Below are 24,062 nucleotides of genomic sequence, written 5' to 3' on the forward strand. Positions count from 1 at the left end.
ACATTGTATATAGTTATATAATTAATATTTAATATTTTATATAAAACAGATAAAATAGATAATATATGCAATATAATAATATAATGATATAATGTATAATATATACACAGATATATGTACATAATATATAGATAATATATATATAATATAATTATATAATATAATGTGTTTGAGTAGCTATCAAACTACTAGGTTTTAAGAAATTTAGCAATAGAAGCAGATGTGGTGAAATGGAGAAGATTCCTAAGGCAGAAAAAAAAAAGGGAATCCTTACCAATTGTAAAAGTTTCCCAAGAGAGTAGAGGTTTATTACTGTAATAATTCCATTATTAACTTTTTGATAGATACTTTACATATGAATATTAACAGGACATAGCCTGGATTCAAACTATTCACAGAGCATGGAAACATTAATTCAGGTTCCTGAATGCATCTGTCAGCATATCCTTTGATCCTGATTTGTAACATGTCTTCTGTTTCAGTTCTGGGTTTCTGGGTCTTTCCTCTACAGAGTCTTTGGACTCCAGCAGATTACTTCATAATACATGGTAGCTTTGTGATGTGAACAAATATCCACTGAGATCAGATTCTTTAAGTTTTATATGAATAGCAAACTAGGTAGAAGGAGCTCTTGTATGCTGCACATCCCTCAGCATGGGAGTTTTCTCTACATTAGAAAGCAAATCACAATCAAAGAGCCTTACATGCATTTTAGATTTTGACCTTGGGCAAGTTGCTGAGGCCCTCTGTGTTTTAGTTTAAAGCTCAGATTCTTGCATGTGCAAAATGCTAATATTCTGTGCATCAAGGTGTTCATATTTTTCTCTGTGTAGGAACATGAATCCTAGAGGTGACTATTTTAATTTTTTAAACTTTTTTTCTTTCTCTTGGCCAGTGCTACACACACACACTCCATGTATACTTCTAATCCCTATCTGGATGTTTTGCTCCTATCTGCTAGTTTACTAGAAGAAGTCACTCAGTTTGCAGAACAGAGGTCCTGAGTTTTGCCTCTTTGTTTAAGCAGAATTCTTACTGGGTTGAAATCTTGGCTGCTACAGCTTTTGTAACCCCAGAGCCTGCCTCTCCTTTGGCTGTGAATGTGTCTCTTTCTCCCATGGGAGGAACAGTACACTTTCTTTTCCCCATGGAAAATTACAGTATGACCTGAGAGGCTCTTTTTTATAGCAACTTTCTCACTCTTAAAACTATAGCTGAGGATTTTGTGCACAGTTTTGCACCTCTTGTGATATTATGAGGACATTCAACCACTGAACTGCCCATTTGATGGTCCCCCCAGAGTCTCCCACTCCAGGCCCCTGTAGAATTTGTTGACTTTACCAAGTGCTCTTGTTTATGTTGCCTTCAGTCTTCCCTCCCCCTGCTCACCCTGCCAAGAGTTTCTAATAGCAGTTTTTTATTCTTTTTTTTTTTTTTTTCAAATATGAGTTTAGGTGTAACAAAATTCTTTCTCTGCTGAAAGGATAAAGGCAGAGTTGTATTCAGGCTCTGCTCAGCTGGCAGCACCAGTCTCAGAGCCAGGCCAGCCTTCTGCCAATGACCCCAAGACTTGAAGGAGCTCAAAGAGAAGTACCCAAAAGGAAAATCTACTCTTCTTGGCGTCTCTGTCAGCAAGCAGCAGAAGCACATGACTGTTTCTTACCAGGATGTGGAGGAAAAGGTAAGTAGTTTGGGCATGACAAAAACATGAGATCAGAAAGCTGCTAGGCAGCTCCTGAGGAGAGCCATGTGGCTGATGAAAGACCTTATCCTTTTCAGATTTTACCTCAGAGCATTCCCAGGAATAAGAACGTTTCATCCCTTCCCCAAGAAATTATGCTGGATGCCTAAAGAGCCTACTGGTTATGAACTCCAAGTTTGGCAGAGGTCAGAAGCTGTCTCTGAATATCCTGTTTCCACCATTAAAGGAGGAAAGGTAACTGCTCTTTATTGGCTTTCTTCTGCTAAATTTCTTACCTTTTCCTAAATTTAAAGCAAACTCAGAAGAGAGAGGTTTTTTTATTTATAAAGTTATGTATAGGGTTAATCAAGAACCCTTGATAAAGAAGTGCATCCTTTTCCTTCCTTTTCTGGACAGGCTTCCTGGAATTTCTGGGTTTGCATCTTGAGCTTCCCCCCTGTATTTTAAGCTTTCCAAACATTATTCTATGATTTGGGTACAGTTTTTAACATTTGTAATGGACTTGTCTCAGCTGTGTCCATGCATAAAGGAGCTAATCCTCAGTTTTTCTGGAGAGCCTATCCCAGCTAAAAGAAGATAAGTTGTGTCTGGGATCAAGAGTTCAGACTACAGCTGTCCAGAGGAGCTGATTGGTGACACCATGCCTTCTCTCAAAGCTTGTTTGATATAGTCATGGCTTTCCTTATCAGCTCCATTTAATTCCTCTGATTCTCAGCATTGTTAAATTTATGTTGACTTTTCAGATAGTTCTTTTAGGTTGTTTCTGAATCCAGGGACGGATTCTAATTTGAGCAAAACAGCTTTTTTTTTTTTTTTTTTTTTCTGTCTTTTTGGTGATTTTTTTTTTGGTTTTTTTTTTTTGCTTTTTTTTTCTTTTTGTATTTGCTCTAGGTCTCTGAAACACAACTTTTATGGATGGAAAAAGTAAGGGAAAGAATAAATTATAAGACATTGTGCTCTCCTTTGATGTCCTAAAACCAGTGGGTGATGAACAGATATATTTGTTTGTATTCAGAGATACATTTTATTTCTTTCTATTCTTTCAGTATTCTTTCTATTCATTCAGTACATACTGATATGATTTAAAAAGCAGAAAAATGCACATTATCCCATGAAATAATACTGTTTTGCATCTAGGAGAAGTTGGCTTAGTTGTTTGCAGTTTCCTGAGTAAACACAGGACTTTCTTATGCTTTTTGTGTTGAATGGAAAATTTATTTTAATTATTCTACCTTAGCTTGGATTGTCAGTTTAAATTGACCTGCTAGGTGCTATCAGGTGGTGTTGGCATCTGTATTCATGCTTGAAGATGTCCATATTCATTACTGGATTGTTTTAGCTTAACAAGGCTTGGAATTAAATGCAGCCCACAAAGTGAGCATTTATCATTCTGTGATGCACTGAGAGCTAGTGCTGCTAAAGGAAAGGATTGTTTCAGGCATTAAGTGTCCAGTCTGATTATGAAACTCCCACCAGTCCTGGTGGAACCACTGCAAGAACAACACCATTACCATCTGTGTCCTCGTCAGAGGCTTCAGAGCTGGGTGTTTAGCATTTCAAAAATCCTACAGATGTTGATGCTGCATTATTCATCTAGTTAGAAACTGCCACAGCTGTGTGCTTTCCTGTGAATTCTTTCAAGCAATCTGGCAGCAGAGCCTAGTTTGAGCAGGGCAGAGTACAGACTCCAGTTTTGGTGGGCATGACTGTGGTACACGTGATTTGTGCCCAGCTGGCAAACTTACAACCTCTGAAGAAGCAAAATGGAGTAATGTCACTGCCAGTGAAATTCATCAGCAGTTTCAGTTTTCCAGTGTCAATGCAATGGCTTGAAAATGAACATGCCTTGTGTACATCTGAATGTTCCCGTGGTACTGAAATTATTTTAGTATCAAATCAATACATCAACCTGTCCATTGAAAGATTGATGGAGGGGAAAAGGAGTAAAGTAACAGCTCCAAGAGAAATAGTGGTGGGAAAGGACTGGAGGAAAACAATAGGACAAAAAAGAAGCAAAAGAGGTGGAAGAAATGTAAAAGGATATGAAATGCACTGTATATTGAAAAAACGGAAAAGAAGGAAGCAAAATGGAGCGCATTAAAGAACAAAAAGGAAGAAATAATAATTTATAAGGAAGAAAAGAAAAACACAAGAAGAGTTCAAGACAAATATTTTCTGAGATATGTGTCATCTGCATTAGCTATTTGTAAAGGAACCAGATTAAAACCATAGTTTCTAAAATGTTTCTAGTGAGTAACTGGTTAAAAATACTCTGCTTTTCCTGTGAGAGCAAAGCAGGAAAAAAAGGAGATTGGAATCCAAACTGCCAAATATCCAGTGAATAAGATTCTTCCCCAGGAATCAGTACAAAGCTCTGTTTGTTTATTTCTACACAGAGAATCTGATATTAGAAGTTATTCAATTGCTTGAAAGCAAATTTTTTTTTATAACTTGTGACTGGAAAGCCAAATCCCAAGAAGCTCTGCCAACTTTACTGAAAATATTTAAAATCCATTATAATCACAACAAAAATGAAAGGTGGCCTTAACTCAATGATGTCTCCCAGAAAGGGGGTTGGTGCTTTGTGAATTTTCAGGGAGTCTGCTTATGGTGGTTTTGTTGTGGGTTTGGTTTTTTCCACTAGTTATTGTAGTTAATCTCAGTTATTGAAAATAACAAATTCACACATGAACAGTGTGTGATTCTCTATTCCAAGAAAAAAGGTAAGGAGAAAGACCTATCATTCTTTTCTTTTTCTTTTCTTTTTATTTTTCTTTTCTTTTCCTTTTCTTTTCTTTTTCTTTCTTTTCCTTTTCCTTTTTCCTTTCCTTTCCCTTTCCCTTTCCCTTTCCCTTTCCCTTTCCTTTCCTTTCCTTTCCTTTTTCTTTTTCTTTTCCCTCTCTCTCTTTCTCCCTCTTTCTCTCTCTCTCTCTTCCTTTCTATCATTTATGAGTTTAATTGGGTTACAGCAATTGAAATCTATGTTCAAAACATAATGAAAGACTAAAAATAGTCACCTGTCCCACTGCCCATCTAAACCGTCTCAATTTAGAAAACATTTAACAGTGACAACATGGCAAAGTAGTAGGTAGTGGCATTTCCTCACACCTCCTTTGTTCTTCTTGTTCTCCTTTTCTTAGGAAAAGACTGGTTTGCTGGCATGTTCTAGACTCTGAAAGGTTTTTCCCCAGTCAGAAGAAATGAACTTGTCACTGGACAAGACATATTTTTATGTTCAGCTCCCACACAGCAGCTGGAGCACACAGGCAGTTTGAGGGGCAAGGCTGAGGTTGTGTGTGGGTTTAGATTTCACTCACTCTGAGTGAATCCCACTGGCTTTCTCATTCCTCTTCTCAAGAGATGAAGACCCCTGGGCACTTAATGCCACTGAATCCTTGTCCCAGTGCTCTGCAGGGGAAGCTCAGTGTCATCACCCTACACTTGTGTGCACATCCTGTAGTCTGACTGCGCTGGACAATTTAAATAACACTTTGTGATCACACTGTTCTTCATTTCTCTACTTTTCCTGTGGGGCTGGTTTAATAAAGCTCCCACCTGTCAGGTGAAATCTATTTCACTTTTCAGTGTCTTGCTTATCAAGAGAAAAAATTCCCATCTTTTGGGACAAGTGTAATGAAACACCTGTTCAAGTGCCCAGTAACAGCCAAGCCAGGTAAGGTTTAGTTTGCATGAAGGACTGGAGGGAGCACAGTCAGTCAATAGTGAAAGAGGACAACTTTATAAAATCAGCAGAGTTTTCACCTTGAACTCCCTGTCCTATTTGGATTACTAAAAATGACTGAAATTTTTTGTAGCATTCTGTATTATTGCAGAGGCAGACAAAAGTTTTTGATTACATTTAGAGGACTGGATTTTTTGGAGTAAGGAAAAACATGGAAGAGTAACTCATCTACACACTCAAATTAAGGACGGCTGTTCAAACACGTAGGAGGAATCTTACACAGCAGAGTTTTCCAAATAAAATGCAAAGAAAATATTTTAAATAAAAATTTATACATAAAGTTCTTCTCCTGGAAAAGGAGACTGTAGTTTTTTCTGTATTTTATGAGTAATTTAACTATGTACTATTATGACATCAAATTTAAATATTCTGCCTTCATTCAGAAGATATGCTCATAAGTCACTGCCAATATTTATTAATCTACAGAATTTAAAATCTGCTTTCTGATACTTTATCTGAAAACCAATGTGAAAATGAAAATATGAAATTAGTTATTGATGTGTAACATCTTTCCCTGCTGCCCTGCTAAAACCAAATTTTTCTTCCTTTGTTTTTTAAGAAATATTTCTACCCTGATTTTTAATGTTTCCCCTCAATCCTCAACCATCCTCCATGATTCTTTGATGAAGTCTAATTTTGCCAGCATTTTGAGCAGTAATTTTTGCTGAGTTTTATTAACCAGAAGTGTACTTTGATCTTTTCTTTACATGTCCATACTTCTCAACATCAAACAGCAAAAATCCTGGAAGCGCTAGTAGTTAAAAGAAAAAAAAAGTTTTAAACAATCATTAAAATTCATGGGACAAGTTCAGTTTTTGCTGGCGACATTATGAGAAATCAGAAGTTTCAGAGCCTAAAGACAGCTGAGGTAGGGTAGGAGGGAGTATCAGTGATACCTATTGTGGTTATTGGGAGACAAGGAAAAGCATCAGATGCTACATAAACAAGCATCCCCTGGAAAAAATGGTAAAACAAAACTGAAGAGAGGTCTGTAGGAAATTAGAGCATCTCCACCCATTCTGATTCTTACTCTAACAAAGTTTGTTTTTTAATGAAGATAATGAAAAAGGACGCAGCTGAATAAAAGGTCTGTGTGGGGATCTAGCCACATAAATGCAAATAATAAATAAAAAGTTGTGTTCAAGTTGTCCCATTTCAGTCAGGTTTATCTATTTTCCAACTATTACTTTTTCAAAACCTCCATTGCTTCTCTATGAATTATACTAAAAAGAAAGTTGAGGGCGGCAACCGTGAGGGGAAAAAAGGCATTTTTAACTTTCTGGGAGCATTATTAATTTAACATTAGTGACTAGATGGCATGAGCACTGTGCTAGATTTTCTGCAAAAGGTTGGTTCCTTCTCTAAAATAATTTGTCTCAGTCATATTTCTGCCTCTGTTAGGAGTGCTCTGTGCAGAAGTTCTCACAATCTGCATGACTAGCAGAATGTTTCAAAAGCAGTTTTGAGGGAAGCAAAAGAGGTCTTCATTTCCCCCCCTGCCCCTTGTTTAGAAAGAGATCAGTTTTACACTTAAATTCTGCCCTGCTTTGAGATTTTACATGCAGAAGTGGGCTGATTCCTTTATGGAGGCCATGCAGCATCTGTCTGCATAGAACATTTTTAGGAGCAGCTATGAATTCTTCAGCTTACTCAGGTAAGTTTGTCCCTCCTTCTTGTAGTGTTCCCTAAGCCTGTGGAGAAATTTCCATGCATTAAGAAAAGTGAGGAGGTCACAGAATCATGGAATGGTTTGGGTTGAAAGAGACATTTAAAGGTTTTCTGGTCCAAATCTTCTGCCATGGGCAGGGACACCTTCCCTTAGACCTGGTTGCTCAAAGCTCCATCCAACCTGGCCTTGGATGTTTCCAGGGAAGGGACAACCACCACCTCTTTGGGCAACCTGTTCCAGCGTTTCACCACCTTTATCATAAAAAAATATCTTTCCTGTACCCTTGAGACTTCAAATGATGGTCTTGGAAATAAATTTTGGTTTTATGTATAGCTTTTGAGGCTTCTGCTTGCCTTAATATCTTTTCTCATTCTCTCTCTATTGAGGAAAGTGGGAGAATATTCCCTTTCAGCTTTTATTTTCCTAGAGAATATATGCTGTTCTGCTTTACAGATGACCAAAACATTCTGGACCTTGGTTTTTTCCCAGTGTGCTAAAAAGTAAGGCTACAAGTACTAAGTGAAATTTCTTGAGCTCTGTCATGTTTTGTTTACAAAATTCAAATGATGCATATGATTTGCTTTTTTAGGATTATAAAGTAAAGAAAAATTATAAAGAAATGCATTATTATATTAAAAAAAAAAGTTGCCATAGGTGAGGAAAACTATATATATAGCTGATAACGCTGGTGCCCAAGTCAGACCAGACGTGGTTGTTCCTACAGTCAGGTAGCGTGCAGTGCTTCAGAATCTTTGTGGCTCCACATCCCCAGCATCCCATCAGGTTTTTTTCATGCATTATGGATTCTTCTCTTGTAGAAAACATCCCTGCTTTGATGTGTCAGAGGTTATTTTTTTCCCCAATTGTTTTTAAAATTGTCGTATCTTCTTAGCTGAAATATTGACTTTAAACATTTTTTTTCGTAACTTCATGCAAATTGCAGTAGAGAGAAGAATTTTGTGTTAATGGACCAGACCTATGACCTCCTAAAGCATGAGAGATAAATTAAAATGTAGCTAATGACTTCGTTATCATGTGTGTGAGCAGGTCAACATGAAAAATAGCAAGGATGGTAAAATAGATGGCAAGGTAGGCAGAGGAATATTTATACAGTTTTTTCTCAAACTCTGAAAGATGTTTTCTTAATTTTAGACTCTGACAAAGAACCTCTGTGGAAGTTTACCTCAGAAAAAGTCATCATTTTCTATTTGAAGTATTTGACCACGGAGACCTTGCCTTCACTAAATTTCTCCAAGATTTTTGTTTTAAAATTAAAAAAATAAAAATTACATCAATGAAATATTCAACCCAGAATCTCCTTGCTGTAGTTTCACTACGTAATAAACGTGGCTTTAATAAAGATAGTAAAGCTTTTGTAGTTCCATAAAAGTTCAACTATAAATTAATGTTAAATGGAATGCTAAAGTTTGAGCAGGTTATATCCTTTGAACTTAATGGCCCAGATCCTTGGCTGCTGGTAAGAAACACACAAGGCAACTCAGGTGAAGGGCATTCAAGGGTGTATTTCAGCATTTCTTACCAAACTGCTTCTCCATATAGGACAGGGAGCTTAGAAAACTCTAAAATCTGGCTGCTGCTAATTGCAGTTGCAGCCATTGCAGCTGAAAGGTGGAGGGTAGACTTTATGGGTTTTTCTGCCTTTATTTTAAGATGATTGCACCTCTTCGTGGGAGTATATTCAAAAATTACTGCTAGCGGATACCCATGATCTCAAGAAATCATGTTTGCATGTGAAGCTATTTAACATTCATGCAATTCTGGCTATTTCATGCTATTGAGTGGTTTGTTTTTTTTAATTGTATGCTGCTTCTAAAACTTCCTTGCATGAGTTTTCACAGGTAGTCAGCTTCAGATCTTCTTTATGGCAGCACAAGGCTGTGAATGATTGGGTCACACATCTTTTTAGAGGAGCAGCACATCATGAGACCCTGATCATTACCAGAATTACATAAAATGAATTCAATGTTTATCTTCCCCACTTATTTTCATTTATTTCCTCACATATCCTATGTTTAATGTGCCAGTGGTAGGCTTTGCTATTAGCTTCAAAAAAAAAAGTTAATTAGAACACTACTGCTGTGTTATACCACATCACAAAATATATCCCCTAACTCCCACTTCTTCCCACTTTTCCATCTCCAGAGTGGTTTGGTGGTTGATTTGTTGAAAAGGGAGCTCACAGGAACCAGCAAAAGTGCATGCATGTGGTATTTCACAGGTGGATGCCCTAAAGTCAGAACTATTTCCATTCCTCACATGCTGTACTTTTAGTGCAATTTGCTGTCAGCGTGCAGTTATCAGCATTTGTAAAATTCACCTTATCCAGACAAAAAAAATCCCATCTACCTATGCTGGTAAATGTATAGTTAGTTGCTAATGATAACTTAATTCTCACCTTTTTCTTTCAAAATCTGGGACAGAAAATGGCTCTGTTAAACCCTCAGTCTGGACTATTTCTCTGAACATTTTGCCTGGATATCTTTGTGGTGGGCAGGAGGTGGATGGGGTCAGAGGGCTGGAAACCTGTGTAGTATTTTTCTTGTAAAAAACACATGTTTTATGAAGGGACTTTTCCACCTGGAAATATCCACGTGCCCTTGTGTTCCACCTGAAGTATAGGTTGATTGCAGCAGTACTTGGTGCTTACAATGCTGAAAACACGTACTCCCCCTGAAATTTTTACCAACTGTTTTTTCAGTGTTTTAGTACATCAGTCTTGATGTGAAATCCAAATTTCAGCAGGTAAAACTCAGTGCAGCGAAGCCTTCATGTCTCGGGACAGGCATAAAGGCTTCAGGAAATAACTCCTTGTGCACTCGCTTGGCAAAATGTAACCAGTACCTCAAGAATTATGGGCTGAAGTGAAACCTCTGGGAAGATGCTAGACCCCAAAAAAACGAATTATTTCCATTAATCAAATTATGGACAAATGTCACATTCACATTCTCTGGGAAAAATCCCTTCGCCCAGGATTTTTCTCCTGGGAAGCTGAGAAGCCTCAGAGAAAAAGGAAAACAATTTTTAGCTCATTTGCTTCTCCTGTGTTTTGCTCACCTGGAATGTGTTTGGGGATTGTTCACCCACAGGTGATTGTTTCATTGGATTCTGCTGTGAGTTGTTTTCACTCATTGACCAATCAGTGCCCAGCTGTGTTGAGGCTCTGGAAAGAGTCACGAGTTTTCATTATTATCTTTTTATCATTCTGTAAGTATCCTTTCTGTATTCTTTAGTATAGTTTAGTATAGTATTCTTTAATATAATATAATATCATAAAATAATGAGCCTTCTAAGAGCATAGAGTCAGGTTCATTATTCCTGCCTTCATTGGCAAATACAATAGCCAATCAAGAAATCAAATTATGATCAGTATGATTGCTTGAAACATGCCATTTTTAAAGCAGTACATGGAAATTTGAAGTGTGTTCCCCAAAGAAGAGATACTGCCATCTCTGTAGGTTCAAACACCTAGCTGAATCCCAGAGTCAGAAGCAAATTTTAAGGAGATAGATTTCACACTCTTTTCATTCACAATCAAAGTTCCCATTCAGCATCATATCCTCTGACTATGGATTTTCTTTTTAGATCTGCTTAGCTGATGGAATTAGGGCTGTGTCACGTAAACAGGACAAACGACAAGATTTAACCTTCTGGAACCTGGCTGCACCTTTTTCATAGATAAATAAAAAGAGAGGTTTTGATAAGGCTGAAATAACACCAAAATAAAAGCAGTGGTTTATTTACTAACAGAGCATGTAGTGCTACAGGCATCATTGAATGTTTTACATGGAGAGTGATTCTGGTGGTTATGTGAATTTTAATATCCTGCATAGACTGTTGAAAACTGCTAAATGTTTTTCAAGTTGGAGATCAAATTGTTTTATGCAGATTATAACAATCATTTGAATATTCTTGCAGGCAAAAGTTATACATACTGACAGCTCCCAAATATTTGCATTTTAATTTTTATTTTGATTGATGGAAGGATGAGAGATTAGAGAATTGTTTTTGTTCAATGACATAGTCTTTCAAAGCTAATATCTGGATATTAAATGGCTTATCACTCATTTTTGTATTCTTGGTATCCTAAACAGCTACTGAAGCTTTCTAGAATCACTGCATGCATCATAGAGATATTTAGCATCATAAAGCTAATGGCTCTGTAAATGAATGATGGTATAATTTGCAACTTTCCCCATTCAGTTTTAAAGTAGTTTCAGAATTTCTTTAAAGGCTAGCTCACCCAGCTTGATAAAACTTTTCTGTTGAGACCAGTGGATGTAGGATCCAGCCATTAAATGTCTATCTACTAGGGGTAATTCAAATACAGTATCCCATTATTATTAGTTATTGATGAGCCTAAAATATTTTTCCTCTTAGTTTCTCCCTCACGCCTCTCAATCCATGTGTGTCATTAAACCAAAGAATCTTATACACAAGGAAAAATCAAATATATAATAAATGGGGGTAGGGGGAGAGGGGATGTGTTATATGTATTATTAAATTGTGTATCCTGTCTTTTACCTTAAAAAATAAGAATTTTGCTCTTGCCCTAATTCAAATTTTCTATGGCTTATGAAAATAGACAGTTATAAATACTGAGTCCTTTGAATCATTAGTAAGTTTGGATTTAGTGCTTGTCAATCTAGTTAGAAGACTAATGTCAAATTGTCTTCTTTTTTGTGCTATGCTTGTTTCCCATAAATTGACAGAAAACAATTTATTCAGTCTTTCTTCCAGTAATTGATTATGCAGATATTATTTATCGTGCTCTGCAAGCACATCTTTGCATAAATTAGATGTGCTTTATCATTCTGAGCTACATTGTATTTACAAATGCCCTATTTTCTGCTCATCATTGACGACTTTATTCCATGGTAAACTCATCTTCATTAGAAGGGCTTAAGCACTACTGTTCATTTATTAGCAAGGGAATTTGCTGAAAATCCCCACCATGTTTTCTATCTTTAGCAAATTATTTTCCCAACAAATACGCTTTTAAATCCTACAGCTGTTTTTCTCCGTGAAAATACAGTAAATAGGAAGAATGATTTTCTCTTAGCACCTCACCCTCAAGGTATTTCTTTTATCTGCTATTAAAGTTTACAAGTGATTTCAGTTTTCCTGTTTAACTAAAAGAGACAATGACAGTAAGGAGGTGCAGCATCCCTGGTATTTTCTAGAGTGGTAATGGCTGTATTGAGGTCATTCCAGTTAGGAATGATAAGTTTCAGGACTAGCAATTTACTTGGTTAAAGGAAGGGTTGTCTGGGTCTCTTTATTGTCTCTTTCCTAGTCATGAATATTGCCCACACATGTTTCAGAATTTGACTGAGTCCAGGGAATTTATTCACAAGTATGATTCATTTTCAGGTACAGAAAAACCTTTTCTCTTTATAGCTTTTTTTCTTCCTAGCTAAGAAAGTATTTTGTCATTGCTCTAGTGAGATGTAATTACAGTAATTCATCTGCAGTCAAAAAAATTTCAGGCTTGAAAATCTGCTCTGTGATTGCACAGGCATAAATGTTATGTTAAAACATAAAAACTAACATTGGTGTAAATAAAAGCTCAGCATCCTGTGGCGTATGAGGCATTCACTACTTCCACGTGAATTAGCAGCATCAAGAGGACATGTGTCAAATCCCAGCCCTCTCCTGCTCCTTCCTGCATGGCAATGGAGGAGCCAGCTGCAGTTCTTTCTGCTTGAGAAGGAGCTGGCAATGCCAGCACAGCCCTCATTCTTCACCCAGGACCAAGGAGCCTTCAGACACCACCCGTGTGTCACCTGCTGTGGTGAAGCATTGCTGCCTTTTCCATGCTGTGACACCTCCTGTATGGGAGCAGGGAGAAGGACATGGATCTCCCTCAGCTGACCACTCCAGCCTGGTGATGTGTGCACATGCTTGGATGAGGTAAGGAGCTCTTGGTTTTAGAAGTGCATCATCAGGAGATAATAGAGTTCCTACGCAGCATACTAACCCTGAGCTGCTGCAGCAGAGTTTTGTGACAAAAATGGTAGAAAGCAGGAGACTGTTCCTCATGCTCCTGTGGCTGAGTGCAAGCTCAACACTGCTGGCAGCCTCAGAAATAAATACCTGTGGTATTAGACAGGAGGAAAAGAGGATGAGACACTGTGCAGTCCAGAGGGTGAGTATGCACACAGCACCCAGGACAGATGGATCACATACTCTGCCAGAAGAGAAATAAAAGGAAGCATTACTGCCTTATCATTTTTTTGCTTTTCTTCATTTATTTCTATGATTTTTCTTTGAGAATAAGAACCAGTGTCTGATGAGTGTCTAAAGGAAATAGGCATTACTCTGTAGTAATGTGTCTCTGTGTCTTGGAATAATGAGGTTGGAGCTATGGTGTCTCCTCTGAAATTTTCTGCATTCAATTGAGGCACCCCTTTGTTTGCTGGTTTGGGAAGTTACTTTTGGGGGTATAATTCCACATCTGCATTGAATAGAGAATTATTTAAACATCTTTACAGGCCCCTATACTCACCTGGACAATCTTGCTCATTTATGTGTACAATTGCTGGTTAATACTGGCTTTAAATTGAAGCAGGTTTCAAAAACCCACCATCATTTTGAAATCCTCTTTTTAAGGAGAGAAAGTCTCCAGAAACCAAACAAGCAAACAGTTATAGGTCACCTTTAAAATTGCAGGGAGAATTTTAGAAAGCATCTGTTATTTATACAGCTTTTTTTTGGTTTTTTTCTCAATGTCACATAGGATGGTTACACCCATGCTTCTCTTACATATGAATAATAGAATGGTGGGTGCTCAGCTGCTCCTCTTGCAGGGCCCTGATAAGGTTTTACTGGAACATTCCCCCTCCTACCCCTTGGCATTTACATTAGCTTCCCACTCCATAGAAAAAATGTACCTTGTGTGATATGAATATGGAACCTGTGTAGTTAAATTTTTATTTCTACAAGCAATGACTGCTTGCTTCGGTGTTCACAGAAAGAGATTCTAAAAGAGGCCCAAGCGTAGCTGGAATGAATTAAGATTTGAATTTCAACAGACATTCATTGAAAGCTTTTTTCTTTAAAGGCATTGAGTTCTTCTGATGGCAAAGGATTCACCTAGCTCATGATTTGTAAAGGACTGTCTGGACTTTATTGCTAATTGTAAGTCACTGTGCAGGCTCACCAGCTGAACAAGGAAAAATCAAGTCCCTACCCACAGATCTTCTCTTTGTATCCCCTTCCTCAGGGCTTGCTTTATGTCCAAACCCACAAACTCTAAACCAGAACAAATCTACTCAAATTGCTCAGTAATAATCACCTGAGGCCCTGCCAGCCTCAGCCAGCTGAGAGGTGACAGCAAGCAACCTCATCTTATGATATTTTCTTTTGTCCCAGCCTTGTCAGTCCTTTCATGACTCCATCAGAAACACCATGACCAACCCAGAAACCTCTGAGGTGCCAAACTGGCTTTAGCCAATGACCATCTCCTCTGCTCTTTTGTGAGGGCTGCTGATTGATGCTGATTTATCACATTTTCATACAGGTAACTCACATTCCCCCACAAAAATGAGATTGCTTTAAAAAGAACCAATACTTCAAAAATAGGGCCTTTCATAACCTGAAACTGTGAGGACTAATGTTGGAGGGAATTCAGGGAATTTCTGGGAAATAAGGAGATCTGCATTAATTTGGAGTAGCTTTTGCCTTGATTAATTTACACAGGTAGTGGTTTTTAATTGCAAGAAGTTTTTGCTTTTGAAGTGCAAAAATTTATGGTTTTGAATTGCAAGAAGTTTATGGTTTGGTTTTAAAGGCTGTCCAGTATATAATTTTATATCATATGTGTTCATCTTATGACTCTAAAATTTTCTAGGAGGAAAATTAACTTAAGACAGGATACAAGAGAAGATAATGTAAATATATGTGTTTAAATATAAAAATACATTTCTGTATAGATGTGAAACTTTCAGGATATGCAGAATCTTCAAGTACAAGCACTTGTGTAGGCATGTAAACCATTAATGGTGCATTTTTCACAAATCCACAGGGAAGCTTTTTTTTTTCCTGAAGCTCTCCTTTTTTTCTAGAAAGGTATATGTTCTGCAGTGTTCTAAGAACACTTGAAGGATCGCATGAGTTGTTCTAGAGAAGAGAGCTATCCTGTCTCTCAGATGGCAATATACAGCCTTCACAAACCAAATTGATTTGGCTTTTATTTGCCTCTGTAGCAGCTGAACAAATATTCCTTTTACTTCTATAGCTGGTAGTCTGATTTCTTCCAACAGACCAGATTCATTGAGCCAGCAGGTCAGTGCAAAGCATTATTTGTGACAGTTGTACTAAGAGCATGTTGGAAGTAAAAGCCAATAGTTTTTACTTCAAATTGCAGTGAAGGATTTGGGGATGCTCTACTGCCAGCACAGCATGTAAAACCTGACACTATTCTGCTTAGCAGCAGTTTAATTGTTACCTGTAAGGTAATTTTAAGAGGTAACAAAATACAGACTAAAAAGCTCCTCTTAAATAAAAACCCTCTGAAAAATGAAACTCTAAGGAAAGATTAATGTCAGACGGAAAATTTAAAGCTGAATAAAAACCATTAAGGCAATGAATAAAATTAAGCTGTACTTGAAAATTGATTAAGTCTTGCTAAGTAGCCAAAAGGGAGCTACCAAACGATCCCTAATGCCATAAACTATTAACTCTTACACTCAGGGCCCAAATCTCACTGTCTAAATTGGGTCTTTCCTTTCAGTCTGGAACCTGGAAGGTGTTTAGTCCTCTTGCCTTCTCACTCTGCTCACCTTCTCTGTCTCCATCTGTAAGGCTGATGGTTGATTCCTGCTGGGAATTGCTTTCTGCAGTGTTTAACAGCAGAGGAACTGGGGATCATGCATGTCTCCCGTGCCTCCCAGGGTGAAGGTGGGAGCCGGGAGCAGAAATGCAGTTGGCACCACTCACTGCAGCCTTCCATCTTCTTGATTGCTCTGTACTTTCACTAAGACAGGAACTGAGGGCAGGGAAAGAAAAAAAAAAAAATAAAATATAGCCCTGCCCCTCTTTCCACCTCTCTGCTTGGGGGAAGGAAAAGGATTGTGTGCCATGGGACAGGAGACAGAGTTTGGAGGAGGAGCAATGTCACTTCTTATGTAATTACATTACGGTGCTAATCCTAGCTGCAACATTTTCTATAACCAGGTTTCCAAGGTACCAGGCTAATTTTATAAGCATGATAGCTTTTCATGGTGTTCCATATAAAATAGCATAAGAAATAGAGTTTATGGCAGATACTGTGCCTTAGCAGGGTCTGAGAAGCCAGTATTGTCATTGTCACTAAATTTAACCTCTTTTGGAGATCTGGTGAAAGCAAAGCAATTGGAATTAAGTGTTTTGAACACTGAGTGTGATCACTTAAATGTAGGTGGCCCTTTGATTTAAACAGGAACATCTTTAGGTACTGATGGCAGATTAAGGATGTATTTCGACAAAGCAAGAAGAAAGGGAGGTAAGAAAATAAGAAAACGTAGTAAAATAAGTTATAAACCAGACTTTCTCCAGGTTTTGTACTATTTCACTAAGAGTGTTTTCTCCATGTTCCTTGTGGCAAACTGAGTGTAAGTAAAAGCACAGGTTTCAAAACCAAGAGAGGGTATAGGAGAGCAGGACCCTGCACCGCCCCTTTGCAGGGTCTGTGGCAGATGTTGGAAGTCAGCAGAGCCAGGAGGAGTAGTTTTTCCAAATTTCTGAACAGCAAGGAGTGCTCAGGTGGGTTTGCATGGCAGAGACTGTCTCACTACTGAACAACTTGCTGAAGTTAAAATTTTAATGAAAATTGAAAGTTTTAAGTGCCACCATTTTCCATGTCACTTTTCCCCTAACATGATTTATTGACCACTTATACATGATACATTCTCCTGTCGTGAGTAGCACTCTATATATTTATTTTCATGAATAATGGCTATCATTTTAATTGATAGTTTCAAACTGAGGAGTAGATTTATTTCTACAATGAATGAAACTGCCCCAATATAGAGCCTGTATGAATTATTTTACGTATTTCAGTTTTCCTCTTGCAACACAGTATGCTCCTAATCCTAACAGAAATCAATCAAATAAGATCTAGTACATCACTAAACACCAGCTTCTCTAAAATATACTAGGACATTTTTCTATAATGCTTGTAAAATTTGTCTTAAGCAGTATTGCCAGGAGCTTTTGACTCGGCTGTAAGATGTCTGTTTCATTCCCTGGTACCTTATTTGTCAGCTTTTTTGGCACCCTACCTATACACTTATAACATAGTTACTCTACTCAAACACATCTCAATTATGCTACCCTTTTTCAGCTAAAAAATTTAAATTCAATGATGTTAATAATTAAATATTGATTCCAGCAGTGCAGGAGCTCATGTGGGCAGGTGATGTATTATGCATTCACTCCTGAGTGTGACACCTAGAAGTCAAGTCTACAAAGGATTCTTACCTAAAGAGATCACAGTTCATGACTGAAATCCACATTACTTGCAAATGATTTCATTCTGATATAGAAGTCCAAGCCAACAAATGCTGTGTGCTCACAAATGCCTCAAATCATCTGCTGCAGAACTATTGAGGAACAAGCCTGCATACATTCTTGTTTCTAGTATGAAACACTGCAGCTTGCTGTGAATCATCTCAAAATAGAAATAAAATGTTACAGAGCATGCACTAGCTGCCTTCTTTAAAAACAAGCAAAGCCCCAGAGAAACAGAAATTCCTGAACAAATTGCATTGCAAAGCATTGACCCAAATATCTTTGTAATATAACCAGTAATTTTAGAGAGCTAACATTTATTCTTCAAAGTCAGGATCATTCCTAGAGTTCTATCTTCCTCTTTAATAAGGATTTCCTTCTTGTAGCCTGACTAGAGTTTTCTATGGCATTACTCCAATCCCTATGTAAACATTTGCAAAGGGATTTTGCCTCCATTCAGAAATCCCACATTCATGCACCCGTACTGGAAAGTTTTGACAGTGGCATTTTAATACTTTTCCGTATTTTAAGAGATTGGGGATGGGAACACTGTCAGATATAATGAGTAAAGGGTAGAGGACTGAGTTTGTGAATGCACTACAGATGAAGTTACCCAAATGTGAGCACCCAAAAGGGAATTTCAAAACGTAACAATAGGTTTTGGCAAAGGCAGAGAGGTAGAATCCACAGAAGAGAAAAATATGTTTGGGCAGGTGCCTTGCCTTCAGTAAGACACTTTACCACCTGCTACTTTAGTTAACTGTAATCTTGGAGCCAGGTTCCACTCCCTATTTCTGTTCATAAAGCACTCTGTATTTTTATTTCTTTTTTGTTTGTTTTGTTTAGTTGAGAGATGATGTTCTGTGGTAAAATATTAGTAACATAATGTATCAAGATGTTTTAATCATAAGAGGTATTGCTTACAGATCTGGCATTCACGCCAGATGTGCTGTATAATGGATGTACAGCAATTTAGCATTTACTGTACCTCATGTGTAATGTTGTCTTTGCTTTCACATATATTGCCCTAGCTACAGCTATGGTGTTTGAAAGAAAATGTAACTACAGGACTGTAGAGGAATTTGAATAGCTTTTATCTACATCTGCATTAACATGCAATTCCTTTTCTCCCTCTAAAGCAAGCCATTTTCTTGAGAAAACAGAGGCATGATTGCTGGGAACCGTAGTTTTGTATTCTGTTATTTGAGCTATGAAATCAAAATAAGTTTTAATAAATTGCTGCATCAATACATTCAGCTGTTAAGCTAAAGCAAAGACATAAAAGTTGATCAAAAGACGCCACTCACCGCAGGGAGGCAAGTGAAGCAGTAAAGAATTAAACCTAAAGCTACATAGCTCTTTTCCTTTGGTAGCAGCAAAGTAATTTGCATTATTCATTTCACCCTGGGAAGACAAAAACCCCCCACAAAACCCCCCAAATCCAACAACATGAATAGATTGAAAGGACCAGATGGAATCTAGCTGGCAAACAAAGCAGAGGTAAAGTAACTGAAGCAAAGAAAGCTAAATCAAACGTAACAAGGCTGCAAAAGGGTTCTAGAAATATCTAGAGAGAATAGAAGGAGACCACTGAAAAGTAACAAAGGGACCATATAATTGAAGGCTACAAGATGGATGAGAAATGTTCAAAACTACTTTCTCTTAGTTTTCAGTACAAAGGAAAATGATGAAAGTGGAGAATATTATGTAGGAAGACAGAAAACTATACTGCCTACAAGCAGTAGGCCAGAATTGAGCTTAACTTGAACACAAGTTTTCTGCCTTCTTTCTTTTATTTTCTGCCTTCTCATTTTCTGCCCTCTTTCTCCTTGTGGGTCCCTTCCAACCCAAGACAGTCTGTGATTCTGTGATATGTTGAATAATGCTTATATTGCAAGTAGCCCCCTCTTCAAAAGAAGGGAAAAAAGGGAAGTGCTGGGTGGTATAAAGATGAAATACAGAGTTACAAAGTGTAATGCCAGCACACTGCTCTGAGAGCGTTCTACTCTCTCACTAAAATCTCCCACTAAAACAGTATGAAGAATGTACCAGAAATGAGTAGCTGTTCAAAATAAATTGTGTTTTTCCTCAGTTCAGGGGCGTTGTGATTGAAGTGGGAGACAGCCATTGTAGTGTACTGTATTTGCAGGGTGCCCTGATGAAGGAAGGAGTGATGCATCTGACTCCATGTTCTCAGAAGGCTCATTTATTATTTTATGATACTATATCATATTAAAGAATGCTATACTAAACTATACTAAAGAATACAGAAAGGATACTTACTGAATGCTAAGAAGATAATAATGAAAACTCGTGTCTCTTTCCAGAGTCCTGACACAGCTTGGCCCTGATTGGCCAAAGAGTGACAACAACTCACAGCAGAATCCAATGAAACAATCACCTGTGGGTGAACAAGCTCCAAACACATTCCACACGTGAGCACAACACAGGAGAAGCAAATGAGGTAAGAATTGTTTTCCTTTTTCTCTGAGCCTTCTCAGCTTCCCAGGGGAAAAATCCTGGGTGAAGGGATTTTTCAGAGAATGTGAATGCCACAGTGTTGTGTGGTGTCTTCAACATATATTCTGTGTCACAGAAGGTTTAGGTTAGATAATAGAAAAATTCTTCACCCAGAGGGTGTTTGGGCACTGACACAGGCTCCCCAGAGCTGTGGTCACAGCACCAGCCTGTCAGAATTCAAGGAGTATTTGGACAATGCCCTTGGGAACGTTATGGGAATGTTGGGGGCTGTCCTGTAAAGGGCCAGGAGTTGGACTCAATGATCCTTGTAGGTCCCTTCCAACTCTGTATATTCTGTGATTCCAAAACCCTAGCAGCATGAAAAAACCACAGAGGGCATGCTTCAGGATATTAATGAGAGCCAAACGAGGCACAATCCAGCATTCATTTAGATCCTAGTCTGAAAATACTTAAAATTCATTTTTATTGAAGAGCCTAAGCATATTGTGAAAGAGCATCTTAGAACAGTTATGTGGATGCAAACATCTTCACTCCCATACTCTTAGTTCTGTAAAATTTCCCCCTGCCCCACCTTGTTATTTTGCTTTTAAATACTTGGTGTGATCTTATGTACCCAGATACATGTGGTATCATGAAATCCAGGTAGAATCTGTTGCTAAAAAAGTTTCAATGGAAAATGCCATTACTGTCTAATTGACGCAAAGAGGGGAGAATGTAAAATCTGCTTAAATATGAAGTCTTTTTACAGCATGATAACACTCCATTTTGGCCTTTTTGACTGCATGGCATGTATCATTTTTAAATTACTTCTGAAAATTGATTTATTTCCAATACAAGTAAACAGCATCCAAAACTTAAATTCCAAAGAAAATGTTTCTATTTTATTTAAAAAGAATGTTTGATTGACTCAAAACATTCTTTTTCTAGTATAATTTCATGGAAGATTTGTACATTTTGTGTTCTCAGTTTAAGTTTGTAATGGGAAAAGAAAATCCATGTAATGCCATGAAATAAAAAGAAAATCACCTGATACAGAACTCCACTGTGGTGTTTTTATGTGTCTATGGTATTGGGTAAAGAAATTAATTAAAAGGACAATGAAGCTGGCACTACTGAGCATTAATGAGGAACTCTAACTATTCCTGACAGGTTACAAAACTGACTCAGTGTCTGTGAGAGTGCATTTTCTGCCCCAGTCTTGGAACTAACCCTGAACCTGATTTTCTATGAATAGATAAAGACTGCACATACACAGGCTGTTATTAAAATATGGAATTGATAAAAGTGAAACCTAAATAAAACATGTATTGATTCTGATGAGTTTATGAATAAGAATTGTAGAAAAAATATGCAAGTAGTTTTAAAAATTTGTCATGCTTTTTAAAAGAAGGCAATAAAATCTAGTTGGATTTCACGCATATACATGTCATAGAATTTCATCAATTGAATCCTGCAACAGGACAGCAGCTCTTCACAGGTTATGGGCCATCTCTTCATCTAAGTTCTTGTTAATTGAGAATGTCTATGCTCTTTAAACAAATATTTCCAAGGCTTTCTTGCCTTCTCTGGTAAAAAAAAAAAACACATAAGCTTTTTAATGTCAAACTCATGGTCATCAAACTTTTTTCATAGTAGCCTGCTACTATCAAAAATTTTATCCTTATTTACATTCCTGCAGACCAGGAGCAAATCATCTGGCATCCTTCTCTGTGTTAACCAAAATAATTCAGTCTAAAAGAGATATTCTAGAACTTGGATAATAATTGTGACTTTTTTTTTCAGAACGCTTTCCAATATGTAAACAGTCTTTCTAAGCAGAGGATAAAGACTTTAAATGTGAGAAATGTAATTGGTTTCCAAAGGTAACGGACTAAGGGATTAGTACTGGTCAATAAATGAGGAAACGTTTATTTTAGGGATGCCAGACACATGGCTTTCAGAGGGCTGGTTGCAATTATACACTTTTAGAGTAAAAAAGGAAATGTGGTATAATCTGCATTCTGATGTCCCCACAGAGAGTCTGATATGTAGCCCATGGTACCAAGTGGGACACTTCCAATTGATTAGAACAGTTTTGGAGCAGGAGGCTTTATGTAAAGCTCGGGAATCAGCTGAGGACTTTGCCAAGCTCTGGAGAAAACAGAATTGTGTATTCTGTTTTTCACTGCTTGTGAAAGCTCTGTAAACAGGCAACAAAGAACACTGAAAGGATTAAAAGACATGGATGTAAGGTCCCCAAAACCTGCTTCACAAGCCTCTTGAAAGGGTTTATAAGTCCTAACCTAGGAGACAGAGAAGAAAGGAAAGAAGAGGAAAGTGTACAAGATGTCATATAGCAGACAATTGCTATTTTAATAATTTCAAGTCTAGTTACAATAAAAATTTCACTCTATGCAAGTCATCACTCCTCACCCTGTGAGTCTCTAAAACTGCAGGCAAGTTGTGAGGCAAAAGAGGATTTGGGGAAAGAATTCCTTAAATCAGTCTTTCAGCTGCAGTGACCAGAGTCCAACAAATTGCCTTGTGATTTCCTTCTTGTTTCCTGCTACAGTATTATTCTTGAGTGAAGTCTTGCCTTTTACATTCTCCTTACTCATTTATTAATAATATATCAAACATTAGACAATTTGATAAAACCGTTTTTGATACTTGCTGGACTTGTAACATGAGCTCCAAAATAGCATGGTGAATTCAATTTAGGTTCTTTATTACTTATTGATATTGCAAATGCACTGCACTCCTTGTCAAAAAATACAAACCTCAAGGGTAGGCCAGTTTTCAATAGTTAAGTTTCCTTGCCTTTTGGACTCCATAATCTTACAGGTCCAGGTATTTTTATAACCCAAACAAATATATATGTCCCAAATTACCATCTTTATCTCTCCCATCAACCATGTTTCAGGGGAACCCCCAGGATCCATACCCAGGGAAAGAGGAAAAAGTCAGCCCCCATCTCCATGTTTGGGGCTGGATAAACTTTATAAGCTTTTAGCAATTCCATCAGTGGAGAACAGTTCATATCAATTTCTACCTGGCTTTCCAGGGTCTTTCTGCTGGAGACTATCAGTTTAGACCATAAATTAATTTTTCCTTTAGTTCCCAATAGCAGTTACCACCATATAAAATAAGTCACCTCAAGAGCACCCTTCTCACCATGCAAATGAAAATGTAAGGCATCAAAAACTCTCTCCTAAAAGGGCTTATGGATTTTTTTTTTTATGTACTCTGAGGCTGATGCACAGAGAGATACTGACAAGATAGTCTCAAGAGGTCAAAACAACAAAAAAAAATTACTGGTAGCTTCAGAAGATCAGAGAGCTTTGGCAAAAGTTCAGAGCAGCATTCAATCAACATAAAACACTTCACAAAGTTTTAACTTAGCCCATCCAACTCAGCAAACTCCAAGCCCATCTAGTTTTAAGTTATTCAAAACGACGAGAAGATGGATTTAGAAGAAGGAGATGAAAAGGAAAGAGAGAAAGAATGCAGAAAATAATAAATATAGCTACCAGTCCTGAGTTCCAGCAGTGTTCAGCTGATACAAAATCCAAGGGGAGGTAGGGCCAAGGCATATGCTTGCCTTGTGTCAAGTGCCGAAAGTCAAGTGAAAGTCAAGTGCCCTTTGGCTGTCCTGGTGGGAATAACAAAGGGTACTCGCCTTCCCCCAGGTGGGATTTTGGGGCATCTGGCCACTGTGGGGCCGGATTGGGGCTCCAGAGGGGGCTACTGTGCCAGGGCTGGGCAGCCCCTGCAGGGCTGGGATACAGGCTCTGGGGCATGTGGAGCATGGCACTGCCTCACCAGAGCAAGACCTGACCTGCCCTTGTCCCCACACATGCACCTGAAAGGTTTTGAGCAAGAATTCCTTCCAGTCTCTCACAGTGGGGTACCTAAAAGAGCCAAATGCACGCAGTTTAAAAAGAGGAAAGCTTAAGAGATGCACAGCTGCTCTGTAAATT

At 37.9% G+C, this 24,062-nt stretch overlaps 1 long non-coding RNA gene across 1 annotated transcript; it reads left to right on the forward strand.

Annotated features, from left to right (window-relative positions):
* Nucleotides 1–1,264: 1,264 nt before the first annotated feature.
* LOC139604234 (uncharacterized) lies at nt 1,265–20,081 on the forward strand. Its single transcript, XR_011683933.1, has 3 exons — nt 1,265–1,681; nt 1,780–1,936; nt 19,950–20,081. It is a non-coding gene; the product is annotated as an uncharacterized lncRNA (long non-coding RNA).
* The last annotated feature ends 3,981 nt before the right edge of the window (nt 20,082–24,062 follow it).

The sequence above is a fragment of the Agelaius tricolor genome, unplaced genomic scaffold (genome assembly GCF_023055355.1).
Source record: "Agelaius tricolor isolate 1412-34295 unplaced genomic scaffold, bAgeTri1.0.p SCAF_47, whole genome shotgun sequence".
Lineage (NCBI taxonomy): Eukaryota > Metazoa > Chordata > Aves > Passeriformes > Icteridae > Agelaius > Agelaius tricolor.